Raw genomic sequence first — 17,762 nt, 5'->3', positions numbered from 1 at the left:
CATAGCTGACTCTCCAGCAGGCTTTCAGAGGCAGTTAATCACACACACAAGAGGAGATTGCCCACTCTTCTGCGGACAACTGGTGGCCTTGAACCACGTGCCTTCGGGATTGCAGCACAGCATCTTGTTACTAGGCCACCAGAGCTTCCTAGCACTGCATTTAATAGCAAGAATGGGAAAAGAGAAATGTCCATTATTAGCAGAATATCTAAATAACTTTTGGTGTACCCTAATTCTTAGTTTGCTCCAGTGGTGAGGAGTTTTACTTTGTTGATGTCGAAGTGAAGGCTGTAGTTTTGATGATCTCCAGTAAATGTTTCAAGTCTTCTTCACATTCTGCAATCAGAGTGGTAAAGAGCACCCACAAAATAAGGTATTGGTGCCAAGCTCAAAGTATTAGTAATAGCAATAACTAGCGTGGCATGTGAAATCCCCTTGCAGTAAACAATTTGGCCTTTGGTCTTGGTTCTTAAGAGCTGGACAAAATTTGAGGAAATGAGTGGAGGCTGACCAGATCAGGTGGCATGGTGTGATCAATCACGACCACGCAATGAGGCCTAAAAAGGCCTTAAAAGATGGAGGTTCAATGGGGATTCTCTTCCTAGCTGATGAGAGCATATATCTGACATGAAGTTCTGCACTGAGATCCCTCCCAGATCTTATCCTATGTGTTTCTATCCTTCCCTACCTCATCCACCACCACTAGACTACAGACAACCCTTTGCTAGAGAATATTCATCATTCTCAAGTATTATCAACCATAAGAAACAGAGATGAGGCTTGTACCTGAAGATCAAGCCTCAGAGGAAAGAGGATGAGTGAGAAAGGGCTTTGCTGGCATCTGGGGAATGAACCAACCCTGGAAGGGACACTGAGACGGCCACAGGATGCAGGCGGCATGCTAGGTGGGAGTGATTATCATCCATACACTCAGAGATAGGTGGTTTCAGCCTCCTTTTGATACAATTAGTGATAAAATGGAATTTACAAGAGTAGCCGCTGATGTAAAAAATAGAGACTGATCGGCATCAATTCGATAGCAGGGAGGATACTATTAATCTAACACTTATTGATTGCTTGCTATAAGCCTAGCTTTAGTCTAAGCCTTTTGTATGCACTGATTTATTTAATCCCCATGATAATGCAATGAGCTATTATTAGCAAATCTATTATCATCACCTCCTGTAAGTTAAGGAATGTATTTAAGTCTCTACAGCTGGTAGAAAGTTGAGGCAGGATTTGAACTGACCACTCCGGCTTCTCAGCCCTTGCCCTTCCCCATGCTTTCTTCTTCCTGCAGAAACAGACTCTAAAATACAGACTTTCCATGCACCAAAAGATGAAGAGCAGGACACTTGGGGAGGGGGAATCCTTTTAATAGTAACACAGAAAGACTATAAGTTGAGGGGTAATTAATAAAATGGTAGGACATAGTAACCAAAGAAAAGATGGCACTGTCTCTTCTTTGGTTAGTATGGCAAAGAACATCAATAGGGGTGACGTGTGGCACAAAGAATAAAAAAAAGATGGGCAAAAAGGAGAGATCAACAGTTAGGAATTTGTCAGCAATTAATATCAGAATGTCCAAAACACATAAAGTAAACCAGCCACTACAAGGAGAATGAACAAATAAGCCATCAAAATGGAAGATGTTAACAGGCCTTACTCAGATTTGGAAAGATATATATTTAAAAAAAAAATCACTAATATATAAGAACTGAAAAGTACAACTTTTAGACAAATTTTATTTATACACCCATGTGAATGTGTGTGTGTGCACAAACAGAGGTGATGTGTTCTTTTTAAGCATAAGTGAAACATTTATAAAAACTAACTGCATACCAACCACTTAACCACATACCAAATTACAACATATGACAAGTAACAGACCATACACCACATTCTCTGACTACACCCCATGGCCATATAGTCTAAGATGTGCATTCTTTACAACATTGATGAACCAGGAAGCAGATTATAACTGATGGTATGTTATAGTTTAACTAGCAATCATATGTTAAAAAAAAAAAAAAGAGAGAGACATCCTTTTCCTTTTACCTACCTTGAGCATTATGGTCTCTTTTGTGATCTGAGTGAAAACTTACAATGCAAATTAGTTTTTCAATCAATTATTTCATCTACTTGTTCCATATTGTCTTTGCCTTTGCCCATCTTAGTAGTGTTTATTATCTATGAAATCAACTGTATACTCACTTTCCCATCTCCTCCTCTCCTACCAGAATCCTGTACAAGAACAATTCTGTGTGTAAATGTTCTTTATTTTCTAATAGTTGTCTGATACAATATTTGTCCTTTTGTGATTGACTTATTTCATTTGGCATAATGTCCTTTAGAGTTATCCATGTCATGCAGTGTTTCATGAATCCATCATTATTTTTGAATTTCCCATTGTGTCAATGTACCATACTTCAATTCATTCTTTCATTGCTGGGCATTTAGATTGTTTCCATCTCTTTACTATTGTGAATGAAGCTACAATAAATATGACTGTGCATATATCTGTTAATGTTGCGGCTCTTGCTTTTTTTAGCATTGATAGGCAGTAGTGGTCTTTTTTTTTTCTCTTTCTTTAGTTGTATGTAAAATAATGGAATACATTACAATTTAAGGCATTTTAGATTTTCATGAAAATCTAAAAAATTGTAGAGGATAACTTTCTATATAACTAGAAATTAGTAACAAAATTGTAAAACAATTAAATACAAAGCCTCAAAAATATTCTCTTGAATACCTCATTTGTATCAAAGAGGAATTTAACCAATAATTTTAGACAAAAAAATTGTAATGACCATTTACACAAAGCAGAGGAATGTGGCCAGAATTTTACTCAAAAGATAGAAGGAGAATGGGTGCCTTAGGGGTTTGATTCTAGAGAAGAGTACAGAATATAGCATGGACTGCTAAAAGAGAGGGCGAAACCAGGCTCCTCCTTGGAGGCAAGGATTCTGAAGCTCCGTCTGATATGCTTTGGGCATGTTGCAAGGAGGGACCAGTCCTTGGAGAAGGACATTATGCTTTGGAGGGTGAAGGGACAGTGCAGGAGGGGAAGACCCTCGATGAGATGGACTGATTCAGTGACAAGGGTAATAAGGGTAGGTGTGTTAGAGACAATAAGGTTGGTCTAGGATAGAGCAGGGTTTAGGGCATATGAGTTGCAAGTGACTTGACGACACATAACAACAACAGCAACAATTCTGGGGAAAAACAAGATAACAAATTATCGAGACTTTTAACTTAAAAAATCAGAAGCAGACAAGAAAATAAGCCTTTAAAAGCGATCAAAGATAAAAAAAGGAAATACTATTTTCAAAAGAGTTCAATAGTAGAAAGAATTTGTGAATTCAAAAACTGTTAGCGAGGAAAACTCAAGAAAATAGACAAGATTCTAGTAACAGCTAATCAAGAAAATATAGAGGAAAACCAATATTAATGAGAAAGACTTATAACCAGGAACACACACACACACAAGCTGGTTGTACAAATACCACATAGAATTCTATGCTAATAAATTTTCAAATCTTGATTAAATGTTTGATAGTCTAGGAAAGCAAAAGTTACACTAACTGACCTAAGTTGTGGAAAAGCGAATGGAAATTAAGTGTGGAAAACAATTAGCCCATCCCCAAAGGCATATTGTCTTTAGGCAGTTTTCACTGGAAATTTTCAAACCTTCAAAGAACAGAAGTTTTCTCTGCTATTTAAAATGTTCTGAGGCATAAAGAAAGGAGAGAAACTTCCTAATTAATTCTATGAATAACGCATAACCCCGATAGCAAAGCCAGTCAAACGACAAAATAAAAAAACCCAAACCATACACCCATCTTGCTTGTCACTAGAGATGCAAAATCTCCAGCCTGCTGTTGAGTCGGCTCCATCTCATTGCACCTCTCCATTCCCTTCCGAGGCTGTAAATCTTTACAGGAGGAGACGGCTCGCCTTTCTGCCAAACAATGCCAGGTGGATTTGAACAGCTGACCTTTTGGTAAGCAGCACAACACACAACATACATCACTAGAGTCCCTTAGAAATGTAAAAGTCCTGCATAAAAGATCACTGGTAAGCACACACTACCTCATTATCACTAACCCCACCGCCAAAGTCCTAGAAATGCAAGATAAGATTTCACCTAAAATAGTTAAAAGTATTGTTGAGCTTGAAGGGAAAAGAAAGAAAATACAAATTCTCATGTGCCGGGACAAAGCAGCACCCTCTCTGCTGGAGCCCCAGAGGATGGAAACAACTGATAGCAGACCCAGAGGTCAGGTCCTGGGCCCTTAGTGTCCACTGGGATGTTTTCACAAGAGGAGGTACAGAATTAAGCTCCAACACAACACCAGGAAAAACTGAATGTCCATTAGGAGAAGAATGTGTAAATATATATTAGTCCAACCAAACTCTGGACTTCTGTACAATTTATCCTCTAAGTTCTAAGAGAAAAGAGCAGGATGCTGACAAAAGAGTTCCTAAGTCACTGAAATAACTAACTTTTTGTGATCCATTTAGAACTGACTCATAGCTGATCCTCCAGTGGGTTTTCAGAGGCTGTAAATGGCATGGGAGAACACTGTTCATCTTTCTCCTGCTTCAGTAAAATAAAAATTGAAAAATGCAACCATTGACTGAAAGAAAGTACTTTGTGAGTGGGGGACAATCTCTCAGAAAGGAAATGCCACCCTCATACTGTGGCATCTAAATTCACAGTACCTATTGGTGCTGTCTCTGGTAGGTTAAGTTGGGCTGTTAACTGAAAGATCAGCTGTTCTACTCCACCAGCTGCTCTGAGGGACCTAGACAGTTTCCTCCAGTAAAGATTTATGGTCTCGGAAACCTGATGGAGGATAATAATGGATTTATTAGTGCTGGGGTACAGGGACACACGGGGAGAATGGAAGCAAAGAAGCCCTTTCCCATGAGAACTCTTGTCAGAAACAATTTTTAAAGCAATACTTTTCTGAATCAAGTGGCAGGTTATCAGAAAAATAAATAAAGGACTCAATCAACCAGTAGATCACAAACTTCAAGTCTGGATAAGTTTTGCCTTTCTAGATTTCATGCTGCTATTTTCGAAGAAGAATGCGGCATTAGGAGAGGAGGAAGACTTATCAACAACTTGCGTTATACACATGACACAACTTTGCTCGCTGCAACTGAGGAGGACTTGAAGTGTTTGCTACAAAAGGTCAAAGACTGCAGCCTTCAATATGGATTTCATCTCAACATCAAGAAAACACAAAGATCCTCACATCGGGCAAACAGGCAGATGGAGAAAGGATTGAGGTTGTTGATGATTTAATCTTGCTTGCATTTATTATCAATACTCTTGGCACCAGTAGTCAGGAAATCAAAAGAAGAGTCGCATTGGGAAAATCTGCTGTCAAGGATCTCTCTAGAGTGCTATAAAGCAATGATGTCAGTCTAGATCCTAGGGTGTGCCTGATCCAGGCCATGGCCTTCTCAATTACTTGCTATGCATCTGAAAGCTGGAAAAAGACTAAGGATGACAGATAAAGAATCGATGTCTTGGAATTGTGGTGCTGGGGAAGAGTACTGAACATGCCACAGACTGCCAACAGAACAAACAGGTCTATCCAGGAGAAGGTGAAACTGGTTTGCTCATTGGAGGCAAGAATTTTGAAGCTTTGTCTCACATACTTTGGGTATGTCACTAGGAGGGACCAGTCCGTGGAGAAGAGCATCGTGCTTGGAAGGATGGAGGGACAGCACAGGAGAGGAAGACCCAGATAAGATGGACTGACATTACGACTGTGACAATGGGGTCAGGTGTGTCAGAGATGGTGAGGTTGGTTCAAGATAGGTCAAAACTCAGAAACATTGTTCATAAGGTCGTGGTCAACTCAATGGCACATAACAAAAACAAAAGATATCATGGAGAGATTATAATCCACTGGCGGCAATGATCCACCGTGAGGGAAAATCAGATGTTAGCAAATTGAAGAATTTACAGCCCAAGAGCCTGAGATGAAAGGGAAATCTGGAAAGGATAATGTAATTATGGTTGAAATTATTAAAGAAAGAAAGAATTATCAAAGATGAAGAAGCTACCAAAAGAGGGCAAATTTAAAAGTTCTTTATTTGACTTTCTAGAAATATAGTGATTGGAACTCAAAGCACAATTAAAACAGCAAAATTCACAACCATTAAATTGATTCCAACATGCAACCCCTTCCACTGGTTTTCCAAGACTACAAAGCTAACTCGGGGAGACAGCCCATCTTTCTCCTGCAGAGCAGCTGGTGGATTCGAACTGCCAACCTTTTAATGCATGTAATGCACTATGCCTCCAGGATTTCTTAAAAGCCAAGACAGAAGATTTTAATAACCAAATAATTGATAAACTAGTAGCATTAGTGACTTCAAAGATACATTTGAGCTAAAATTCTAGAATGTATACCTGCAAACAGGCCACTATAGTTAAAGAGGAAGATGAGAGAATGGGAAGATCTAACATAATATTAATAAAATGAAGAGTCTGGCAGAAAGGGACTCTCAGGGATGGAAGCAAAGTCAGATGACTTCCCAAAGACAACAATAACCTTGGGGTAAGCATATTAGCATCAGTGCTGATTCTCTGGGGCATTTAATGAACAATAATAGGACTTAAAAGAGCTGACCAAGTGCCAGGTGCCGTTTTAAGCATTTTACATATATTAAGTCACTTGAGGACTACATAGCAAGTGAGACCTGGTGGCCTAGTGGCCTAGTGGGTAAGGAGTTGTTCTGCCAATCTGAAGGCAAGCAGTTCGAATCCACCAGCTGCTCCATAGGAGAAAGATGTACAGTCTCCTCTCATGTGATTTACAGCCTCTGAAAACCTACTCAAGAACACACAACAATTACAATAACAATCTAAGAATTTGGCAGGGTATTGTCTGAAAGTTGTAGAAAAGTAACTGAAGCACTATCATCCATCTGTCAGTCTGTCCTCCTGTAGTGGCCTGTGTGTTGCCAGGATGCTGGTGGCTCATGATCTGTCCTTCAGACACCAACAAGGGCACTCACGGCGGATGGGGTTCCATAGCAGGTGCTATTTTAAGCACTTGAACTGTATTCACTAACATAATTCTCACCACAACCTAAGAATCTAGGAATATTTACAATCTTTTAAATATTTGCAATATTTAAAACTAAAGTGAGGCATCACCGGCCATCTGTCAGCATGACCTACTGGTGGGACATGTATTGCTGTGCTGCTGGAAGCTGTACCATTATCATTTCAAATATCAGCAAGACCAGTCAAGATGCACGGGTTCTAGTTAAGCCGCTTCTGGACTAAGGCTAACTACAAAGAAAGGCCTAGTAATCACTCTGCAAATCAGCCAGTAGAAACCATATGGGTCACACAGTGTGGTGTCTGGCATGTTGTCTGTCCTAGGCAGGCAGATGAGCCCCCAGGCTGAGAGGAACTCAGAACACACAATGGATAAAACAATGGACTCTAGCACACCATCACCTGTGACAATCAGATGGGATCAGGCAATATTTCGTTCTGTTGTACACGAGTCATGTGTTAAAGCTGACTCAGTGGTAGCTAACATAGCAATAAACTGAAACACAATGAGTGTAGGTACTTTTCCAAAACAATAAAGTGTTGCAGTAAGATTTAAATCCAGCTAGTCAGCTACAGACTCCATATCATTAGCGTCAATGCGATGCTGTCTTTCCGACACGTGATTGGCACCTCCGTGGCTACTCCATTCATAATAGAGAGGCCTGCTTGAATAGATGACAAATGAAAGGATTCTATCAACTAACAAAGAGGGGAAATAAAAACACATACTCAAGAAACAGAAATAAAACATAATAAAATATATATATTTACTCAGAAAAAAATCTCAGTAAAACTGAGAAGTACATTTTAAAAATAGAGAGAAATCACAAAAACAGAAAGACATTCTCCGTAAATAACTGACAGACTAACCAGGTTTCTCTGAAGAGCAGTGGGGACAAGGAAACAATAGACTAAGGTCTTCAAGGGGCGAATGTAAGAGATCTATCACCCCAGAACTCTCTATCCAGCTTCACGATTTTTAAAAAATTTATTTTATTTGTTTGCTATTGCATATTTTCTCACCTCCCTTGGCCCACCACCCTGCAATGCACCCCTTGTTCAAAATTTTTCTCATACACATAATGTTTAATCATATATTTAGTTAAAAGTTATTACCCTCGTCTGTTCTAATGCAATGTTCATTAGCTTTCCACTCTTTCCTCAATCCTTCTCCTTCACCCCCTATGTCTGTCCTATTTTATAACAGCAGTGTTATGCAGTATTTATCCTTTTGTGAATTAAATATTTCATTTAGCAGAATGTCTTCAAGGCTTCCCCATGTTGTGTAACATTCACCATTTTGTTGTTTTTCAATGCTGTGTAGTATTCCATTGTGTGGATGTACCATATTTTTTCTATCCATTCATTTGTTGATGGACGCTTGAGTTATTTCCATTTCTTTGCTACTGTGAATAATGCAGCAATCAACATGGATGTGCGTACCTCTGTTTGAGTTGTGGTTCTGGTTTCTTTAGGGTATATTCCCAGAAGTGAAATTGCTGGGTCAAATGGTTTGTCTATTTCCAATGTTCTGAGAAAGCACCAGACCTCCTTCCATTGTGGTTGTACCATTTCACATTCCCATCAGCAGTGAATAAGAGTTTCAATCTCTCCACAACCTCGCCAGTATTTGTTGCTTGGCTGCCCTGCTAAACTTTGTTATTATTGCTGGGGTGAGATGATATCTCATAGTTGATTTGATTTGCATCTCTCTGACAGCTAGGGATTTTGAACATTTGTTCTTGTATTTGTTGGCCATCTGAATGTCTTCTTTGGTGAAGTCTATTCATATCCTGTCCCCATTCTATGACTGGATTGTTTATCTTGTTTTCTTGTTGAGGTGCTGGAATATTTTATGAATTTTAGATCATGTATGTCATTGTTAAATATATTTTTTCCTAGTCTATGGGTTTCCTTCTTACCTTGTTGAAGTTTTCTGACATGTCCAGTTTACTAATAAGAGTGAAATAACATATTTAAATGAGCAAAGGCCAAGAAAGTTTACACAGATTTAACACGAAAGAACTGCTGAAGAGTTTTGTGAAGAAGTTTGAGGAAAAAAATGGCACAATAACCAAGGATGAGCAAGGAAGTTGGTAAACAGCTTTAAATCTGCATAATTTTTATTTTTAAAAAATAATAATTACAATGATGATAAAAATTGGGTAGTGGTGTTAGGTAGTACCAAGTTGACTTCAACTCATAGAAACTCTATTCATAACAGATCAGGCCTCCGCCTGACCCTTCCTCCTCCTCACAAGCTCTGTAGTGCCTAAGTCCAACCTTAGAGTCATTGTATCACCTCATCTCGTTGAGAGCCCTCTTCTCTCTCTCTGACTCTTCTTTCTAAGCATGATGTCTTTTCCAAGAAAAGATGCAAATAACCAAAATAAAAAATGAAAGAAGCAACATTACAACTGACTTGATAGAAATAAAGATAATTAGGGCAGAATATTATAAACAAAGATTCTCACCACTGGATCAATCGGCAGCATCATGATGGATGGAGAGGAAATTTAAACTGTCAACAGCTTCATCTTGCTTAGCTCTACAATTAACACCCTTGTTACCAACAGTCAGGAAATAAGGAGATGCACTGCACTGGGAAAGTCTGAAGTTAGGACACCTCCAAATTATTGAGGAGTAAATCATTGCAGTTTGAGGATTAAGGTGAGTCTGATTCAGGCCATAGTCTTAATTGCTTGCTATGCATCTGAGAACTGGACAATGAATAAAGAAGACAAAATAAAAATTTATGCCTTTGAGCTGTGATGTTGGATAAGAGCACTGAACATCCATCCCACAGACTGCCAAAAGAACAAACAGATATGTCTTGGAGAAGGTGCAGCCAGAGTGCTCTTTGGGGGCAAGAATGGTGAGGCTTTGCCTCACATACTTTGGGCATGTTGCTAGGCCAGTGTTCCCCTTTGAGGGGAACATCATGCTAGGAAGGGTGGAGGGTCAGTGAAAGAGAGGAAGACCCTCAACAAGGTGGACTGACAGGTAACTGCTGCAATGGGCTTTTGTGTGTTAGGAAGTGTAGGATGGCACAGGATAGAACAAGGTTCCGATCTTTTGTTTACAGAGTTGCTATGAGTCATACTCGAATCAATAGCACCTAACAACATTATGAACAACAGTATGTCAACAAGCTGGATAACCCGGATCAGATGGCCAAATTCCTAGGAGCACATAACCTAGCCAAATTCAAGAGGAAATAGAAAGTTTCAAGAGACCCATAGCAAATGAGTCAGTGACCAAAACCACTGAACAAGAACAACAAAAAAGGCTCTGGACAAAATGGCTTCCCTGGGGTATTACACCAAATGTAAGAGAAGAAAGTTTCTCAACATCTAAAAGAAAAAAATACCTAGGAATAAATTTAACCAGAGAAGTGAATGAAATACACAATGAAAATTATAAAATACTTCAAAAAGAGATTAAAGAAGACTTAAATGTAAAGATACTCCATGTTCATGATTTGCAAGACTTATTATTGGTAAGATGCCAATACCATCCAATCCTCAACTTTACATGGGAATGTGAAAAATCCCAAATAGCCAAAACAACATTCAAAGAAAAGGAAACAGGAGGCTTTACCATTTCTCCCATTTGAAAACATTACATGTTTACAGTAATCAAAACAGCCTGGCTCCATTATAACAATAGACACATAGACAATGGAATAGAATTAGGATTCTGGAACTAAACTCACACACCTGTGGGCAACTAATCCCAGCAAGGGTACTAGGGCCATTCAACGCAAAAAGACTACACGTCAAACCACAAACAAAAACAAATCTAAATGCTCAAAGGAAAATCATAAAATTCTTAGAAAAAGCAGGACTGATACTGTCAGGCTTCAGTTTTTTGACAACAGATAATCTAATAGAACAAAAGCACAGCAATAAAACAGCAGAAGACAAAATAAATAACTGCTGTTTGGTCCTGACAAGTTGACTGTGACTCAGCCACCCTTTGAACAACAGAACACCACCTGCCATTTCCTGCACCGTCTCGACAGTCTGTGAATCTGCACAAAGGGCGCCCACAGTTGCAGTCTCTGTGTCAATTTTGTGGATCTTCCTCTTTTTTGGCTAACTCTTCACTTTTCCAAGCACGATCTTCTTCCCCAGGAACTGGCTTCTCCTAATGAAATGACCAATGTATGTAAGAGGAAATCTCACTATTCTTGCTTCTAAGAAGCACTCTGCTCGCAGTCCTTCCAAGACATACTTGTTTGTTCTTTAAGTAGTTCAGTGTATACTTAATATTCTTCACCAACACCACCACTCAAAAGCATCAATCTGTCTTCAGTGTTCAACTTTCACATGCAGATGAAGCAAATGAAAATATCACAGCTTGAGCCAGACTACTAACAGAAAACTGGACCTGGGTTAAGAGATGGACCAATGACAAGCAGAGTAGTCAGCGGAAAGCTGGAGAAATGGTGGTGACAGGCCTCCAGTGGCCCCCAGACTGAGGAGCAGAGGCAGCAGGGCATGGCCAAAGCAGCCAGAATATAGGGTCACCCACAGAGCTTGACTAGCCCAAGTGGAAGGCTGCTCACAGACTAGTTCTGCTCTCAGGTTGTTATGATGTGAGTCTTTAGCTGGAGCTGATCAAAAGATCTGAGAGCTTGCCAACAGGAGCAAAGTAAAGTCTGCCAAAGGAGCCACCAACAGCCAACCCCACACAATGACGTCATTTGAGTTTCCTGATGAGTTTAAAAAATGAACACTAACTTTCAGAAAGTGTAAGCAGGTCCCCTTTGAGATATTGGTGGCTCTGCCTTGAGACACTGAGGTTTGGTTCTGGACATCATGCTGGGGAAAGGAGAGGGTCAATGAAAAAGAAGTCCTTCGATGACACAGTGACTGCAACAGTGACCTTGAACATGGCCCCAAACTTTTGGTTAGCAGCCTCACACCTCCAGAACCCCAAGTATCTTATGCTGTTGTTTCGCCTCTCTTGGTGATATCTCTTGATACAGCTCAATGTTTCATCTTTTATTTATTTACTTTGTCTTTTATATTCTCTCTTTTGTACTTTTCTGTTTACATCCTTCTCTGTTATGAAAGTTGTTATTCCAGACATATTGTTTCCATTAGTTTTGTGGTTATTGCAATATATTATCAAACACAGAGGAGAGAGAGAGTGCCAACAAGGTACTGCTGGTGTCAGAACAGTGGAGATGCTTGAGAACAATGGTGTACTTAACCATCTAAAGGAACCAGCTCCAGTGTTGATTCTTATACCCAAGTCAGTGATGACATTATAGAAGGAATTAATTACTCCCTGTAAGGTTCATGGAGGCTGGGATCCTCCTCCAGTTTGCTCTTTGATAAAAAAGTGCCTATAACAGTGTCTGGCATAAAATCGATTTTCAATAAATATTTGCTATTGAAGTTGTTAACAGCTTAATCTGCTTCACTCCACAATCAACACTCTTGGTACCAGCAGCCAGGAAATCAAAAGACTAATTGCATTGGGAAAGTCTGCTGTCAGGGACCTCTCTAAAGTACTGAAGAGCAACGATGTCAGTCTGGAGACCAAGGTGCACCTGATCCAGGCCATATCTTCTCAATTACTGCAGAAAGCTGGACAATGACTAGGAATGATAGAAGGAGAATTGATGCCTTTGAGCTACAGTGCTTCAGAAGAGTACTGAATATACCATGGACTGCTAGGAAAACAAATAGATTTGTCCTAAAGAGGGTAAAACCAGGCTGCTCCTTGGAGGCAAGGATTCTGAAGTCTGACATACTTTGGGCATGTTGCAAGGAGGGACCAGTCCTTGGAGAGGGACATCATTCTTGGGAGGGTGGAGGGACAGGGCAGGAGAGGAAGACCCTCAATAAGATGATTGACTCATTGACTCAATGAGATGATTGGTGTAATGAGGGTAGGTGTGTCAGTGACAATAAGATTGGCACAGGATAGAGCAGGGTTTAGGGCTGTTGTACATAGGGTCTCTATGAGTTGCAGTTGACTTGATGGCACATAACAACAAAACACAATAAAGGAATTAGAAAAGTCAATATGGTAGTAGCTAACAAAGAAAGCAAACAAATCAATATTTCTGTACCTTTATCTTACATTTGTCTATTTTAATATGCATAATCCCAATACAAGTTCCCATCAAATATCTAAAGCTAACATGCATCTCTTCATGTTGTTGACTGCTGTGAAGCCATCTCTAAATCTTGACAACCTTATGTATAATAGAACAAAATGCGTCCTGGTCCTTCACCATCGCTCAGCACTGTATTGAATAATATTTATATATAATCTAATTTATTCACTTGCAACGTTTTAGAAGTAGATTGCCAGCCCTTTCTTCTTACTCTCCTGCAGTCCGGAAGCTATGCTGAAACCTGCCAAGCACGAGTGACACTGTCAGCATGTAAAATGCCAGTGCTATGGTTTCCAGCAGGGAGCTCTGGTGGCCTAGTGGCAAGAAGTTGTGCTGCAATCCTGAAGGCACACAGTTCAAGTCCACCAGCTGCTCCACGGGAGAAGGATGGGCAATCTCCTTTCGTCAGCTATGGGTCAGTTCTGACTCTACGGTACACAATAACAACAACATGGTTTCCAGCAGCACAGCCACACACAAGCCACCAAAGTAGGACAGAAAAAGACAGTGATGATGGGAAGGGCATCGGTTGTCATTGTTGTTGTGTTCTTTTGAGTAGGAAATAGCTGGCCCTCCAGTAGGTTTTCAGAGTGAAGACCACTCATCCTACTGCGAGCAGCTGGTGGAGTCAAAGCACATGCCTTTGGGATTGCAGTTCAGCTTCTTACCACTGGGCCACCAGAGCTCCCTAGAAAAGTCAACCAAGAGAGGAAAAAAATTTTATCACACAAGAATAATAGGGGAAGGGATTCTGCCTTCTAAGACACTAAAAATGTTGTGTGATGCTACATTGTTGATGTTAGATGCTAAGCCACATCGTTGTTGTTAGATACTGTCAACTATCACTCATAGTGACGCTGTGAACAGCATCTTGAGGGCTTGCCCGCCCCTGCACCCTCATGCTCTCCCCCTCCACCCCTGCTCAAGCCACGGTGGAGTCCATCTCCTAAGGGTCGGCCTCTCTTTTGCTCACTCTCTACTTATCCAAGCATGACGTCTTTCATACGCTGTAATTACAATAGTGGATTCTGGTACTAGACATAGTAGAAGAGTCCAGAAGTGGCTCTTAGTAAATGTAACAAATCTGAAAATTATAAAGTCAGCACACAAAATTCAGTAAGCAAGACCAAGTGCTCAATAAGAATGTAGACAATTGGATGGCCATTTTACATACGTAGTAGATTCATTGTTTTAGGAATATGGACATAGAAAAGGCTGCCAGAGTACATAATTTGAAAAATTGTAGGTGGCTCAGGAAAGGTTATTGGGAGAGGTGGAGAAGGAGGATCAGGGAAATTGTATTTTCTAAAAGTCTGTTTTCCCCCCTTCTTAAAAATGGGTTTGCTTACAAAGTTCAGATAGATATAGATATAGATATAGATATAGATGTAGATGTAGATACAGATAGAGAGATAGAGATAGATAGATATAGATATAGATGATACAGAGATATAGTGTTTCACGCTATTCTTCATTCACACTGTGTTTCATAAAATCATCCCCATGCATTCTGTTTTATAAAATTAATCACCTTTGGACCATCATCATTACCTGTCTTTTCTTCCCATTTCCTTACCCCCCTCCCACCCACCAAACTATGCAACACTGTGTTACCAATCCTCACCCCTCCACTCCCACCCTTTCCTCTCTTCCTTTTAAAATACATACATGTATGACGCTGATAAAAAAATGCAAGTTATTTTTAAAAGCGATACCCATGCCTCTCACCTATCAGACTGACAAAGATGGGAGGAGAAAATAAACTTGAAGATTCCCCGGGCTGATATTACTTAAGAGAACAAAGTCATGCTCCAGGCATTCCTGAGAATGGAAGAGGTGGGACTTTCAGGAAGTTCGAGAGACTGAAACTCTTTGAGCCAATAATTCCACTTTGAGGAACCTGTCCTGAAAGTACACAAGGCTATGCAGCAAGAAGCAAGCTCTGGGGGCCTAGAGGTAAGGAGCTGTGCTGCCAAACCAAAGGTGGTGGTAGTGGTTGTTGTTGCTGTTGTTATTGCTGTTGTTGTGTGCCATCGAGCCAAACTCAACCTAGAGCTGACCCTCCAGAGGGTTTTCAGAGGCAGTAAATTACACAGAAGCAGACTGGCCATCTGGTAGATACGAACTATGTACCTTCAGAATTGCAGCGCAGATTCTTACCACCAGATACGTGGTTCAAATACACGAGCTGCTTCATAGAATAATATCAGGCAGTCTCCTCCTATGCGATTTACAGTCTCTAAAAACCTGCTGGAAGGCCAACTCAGTTCTGCCTTGATGTCACAAAGCAGCCGCATAAAGCAAGAACGATCACATCGGATTCCTTCAAGCTGAGGAACAAAAACGAAAATCACCAAAATGTCCAACAGGGACATATAAATTTAATAAATTTTATGTTCCATGCATCTGGAGCCATACTGTGCAAGTGTCAGAAGCAGGATGGAAATAGAAGCACTGCCATGGAAAGGTATCCACTACGTCCTCATGATTAAACAGGCCTCACGCAGCACGCAGCGCCAGCAGCACATGCTGACAGAATGCGTTGTCAGCAGCCGTCGAGGTGGTTCTGACCACTGCTGGCCCCAAGTGCACAGAGTGGGACTGCTCCTCAGGTTTTTAAGGCTGTGACCTTGAGAAGTGGATTACTCAGCCTGTTCTCCATGCCATCTCTGAGCAGGTTCAAACTGCCAACCTTTCAGTTGGTAACCACGTACTTAACCTTTTGTGCTGTCCAAGGACTCCCTATATAATTAATATAATTTATGAGTTTAGTGCTTAAGTGATAATCACATCATCCAAGTCTCTCCTCTCTAACACTGTATAGACACCAGAGCTAGAAGAGTGGTGAACTTTATATCTTTATTTTCAAACCTGGGTTTGTCAGGATCCAGTTAGGACTGAAGTCTCAGACTTGCTGTTGTTCATCTAATTATGAATCTGAACCTGCCCAATCCTGTGCCACCCTCATCATCTCTGATATACGCAAGCCCATTGTCACAGTCACTGCATCGATCATTCTCACTGAGGGTCTTCCTCTCCTTCACTGACCCTCCACCTTTCTAAGCATGATCTCTGTTTCTAAGGACTGGGCCCCCCTGACAACACGCCCAAAGTATGTGATGGGAAGTTTCACCATCCTTGCCTCCAAGGAGCACCCTGGTTGCACTTTTGCAGAGACAGATTCGTTTGTTCTTTCAGCAATCTGTGAGATATTCAGAACCATCGCTTTCCAGCAGATGGGGAGGTCCCAGGATACGAGCTACCACCAGACAGTACGGAACCCAACTGCTCTGGAGGAGTGGCTCATAGTCTCGGCTGTTACTGTCTCTTTCTGAGAATCTGACCTGGCACTAGGCACCAGGCTGCTTCCCCACGCCAGGCAGAAAGCCTCTACTTTGCCAATGAAGGCCCTGAACTACAGATTCTTCAAGCCCAGGAAGTCAAATGCAGTCCACACTGACATGCTGTGATTGCTTAACTTGGACTTTAGTTTTAAACGCTTAAAACAAAATTGGTCTATACATTTAGAAGGTGAAAAATTTCATTACAGAATCTACCAGTTCTTTAGAGTTCAGAGTACCTGGTCACCCTGAACCTCCAACCCTCACAGCAATGACACCTGGACCACATGCCCCAGGCATCCCAGACCCCACCACTCCAGTGCCCTGAGTGAGAGTTAAAGTTATGTATCAGCCAGCTGTCTCTGGGTCTCTGGTCTGGCCGTTGGTGATCATGTCCTTGATGAGGATATCATCCCCTTGACAGTCATCATTCCCTTGAGAAGATTTGCTATCTCCTGTCAGTCAAATGAGAGGGAGTTTCACTGAGTGTGTTGCCTGTAGGAATTACAAGGAAGCCTGACTTTCTTTTAGCTCCACTGTGATCCTGCACCTGGCTCGTGGTCTGTTTGGTTCTGTATTTGAGCCAGCAGCCTGCTCTGCCTGCTACTCCTGGATCCCTCAGCCTCCACAGCTACATGACACAGACCTGGGGTTTGCCAGCCACTATAAGCTTCCTGAGTTATTAAGATAAATGTCTGCTTATATAACTATAGCAAGGGTGCTGGAGTCCCAACCAACCACCTCAATGGCAGTCTGAATCCAGACTGAGGGAGAAAGATGGGCAATCTCCTCCCGTGGAGTGTACAAACTCTGAAAACCCACAAGAGGGTCAGCTATAAATTGGCTCTGACTTGATAACAATTACTTGAGCTGTGAGTCAGTGTGTATGTGTGTGTGTGTGTGTGTGTGTGTGTACATATATATATATGCGCAGGAGAGAGAAACCCCGAATGAGATGGATTGATACAGTAACTGGGGTGATGAGGGTTGGTGTGTCAGAATTAGTGAGACTGGCTCAGGGCAGAGAAGGACTCAGAGCTGCTGTTCATAGGGTCGCTATACATAACAACAATAACATACTATGACAGGTTTGGAAGCAGGGGTGGCATCTACTTCCTAAATAAAACGCCTCTGAAAGCTCTATGAACTTTGATAAATGTGAATAGTTGTAGAGTGTTTTCAGGCCTTTTGTTCA

The sequence above is a fragment of the Elephantulus edwardii genome, unplaced genomic scaffold, assembly GCF_000299155.1.
Source record: "Elephantulus edwardii isolate Elephantulus edwardi_28Jun2011 unplaced genomic scaffold, EleEdw1.0 scaffold00062, whole genome shotgun sequence".
NCBI lineage: Eukaryota > Metazoa > Chordata > Mammalia > Macroscelidea > Macroscelididae > Elephantulus > Elephantulus edwardii.
This window is presented reverse-complemented; position numbering follows the sequence as displayed.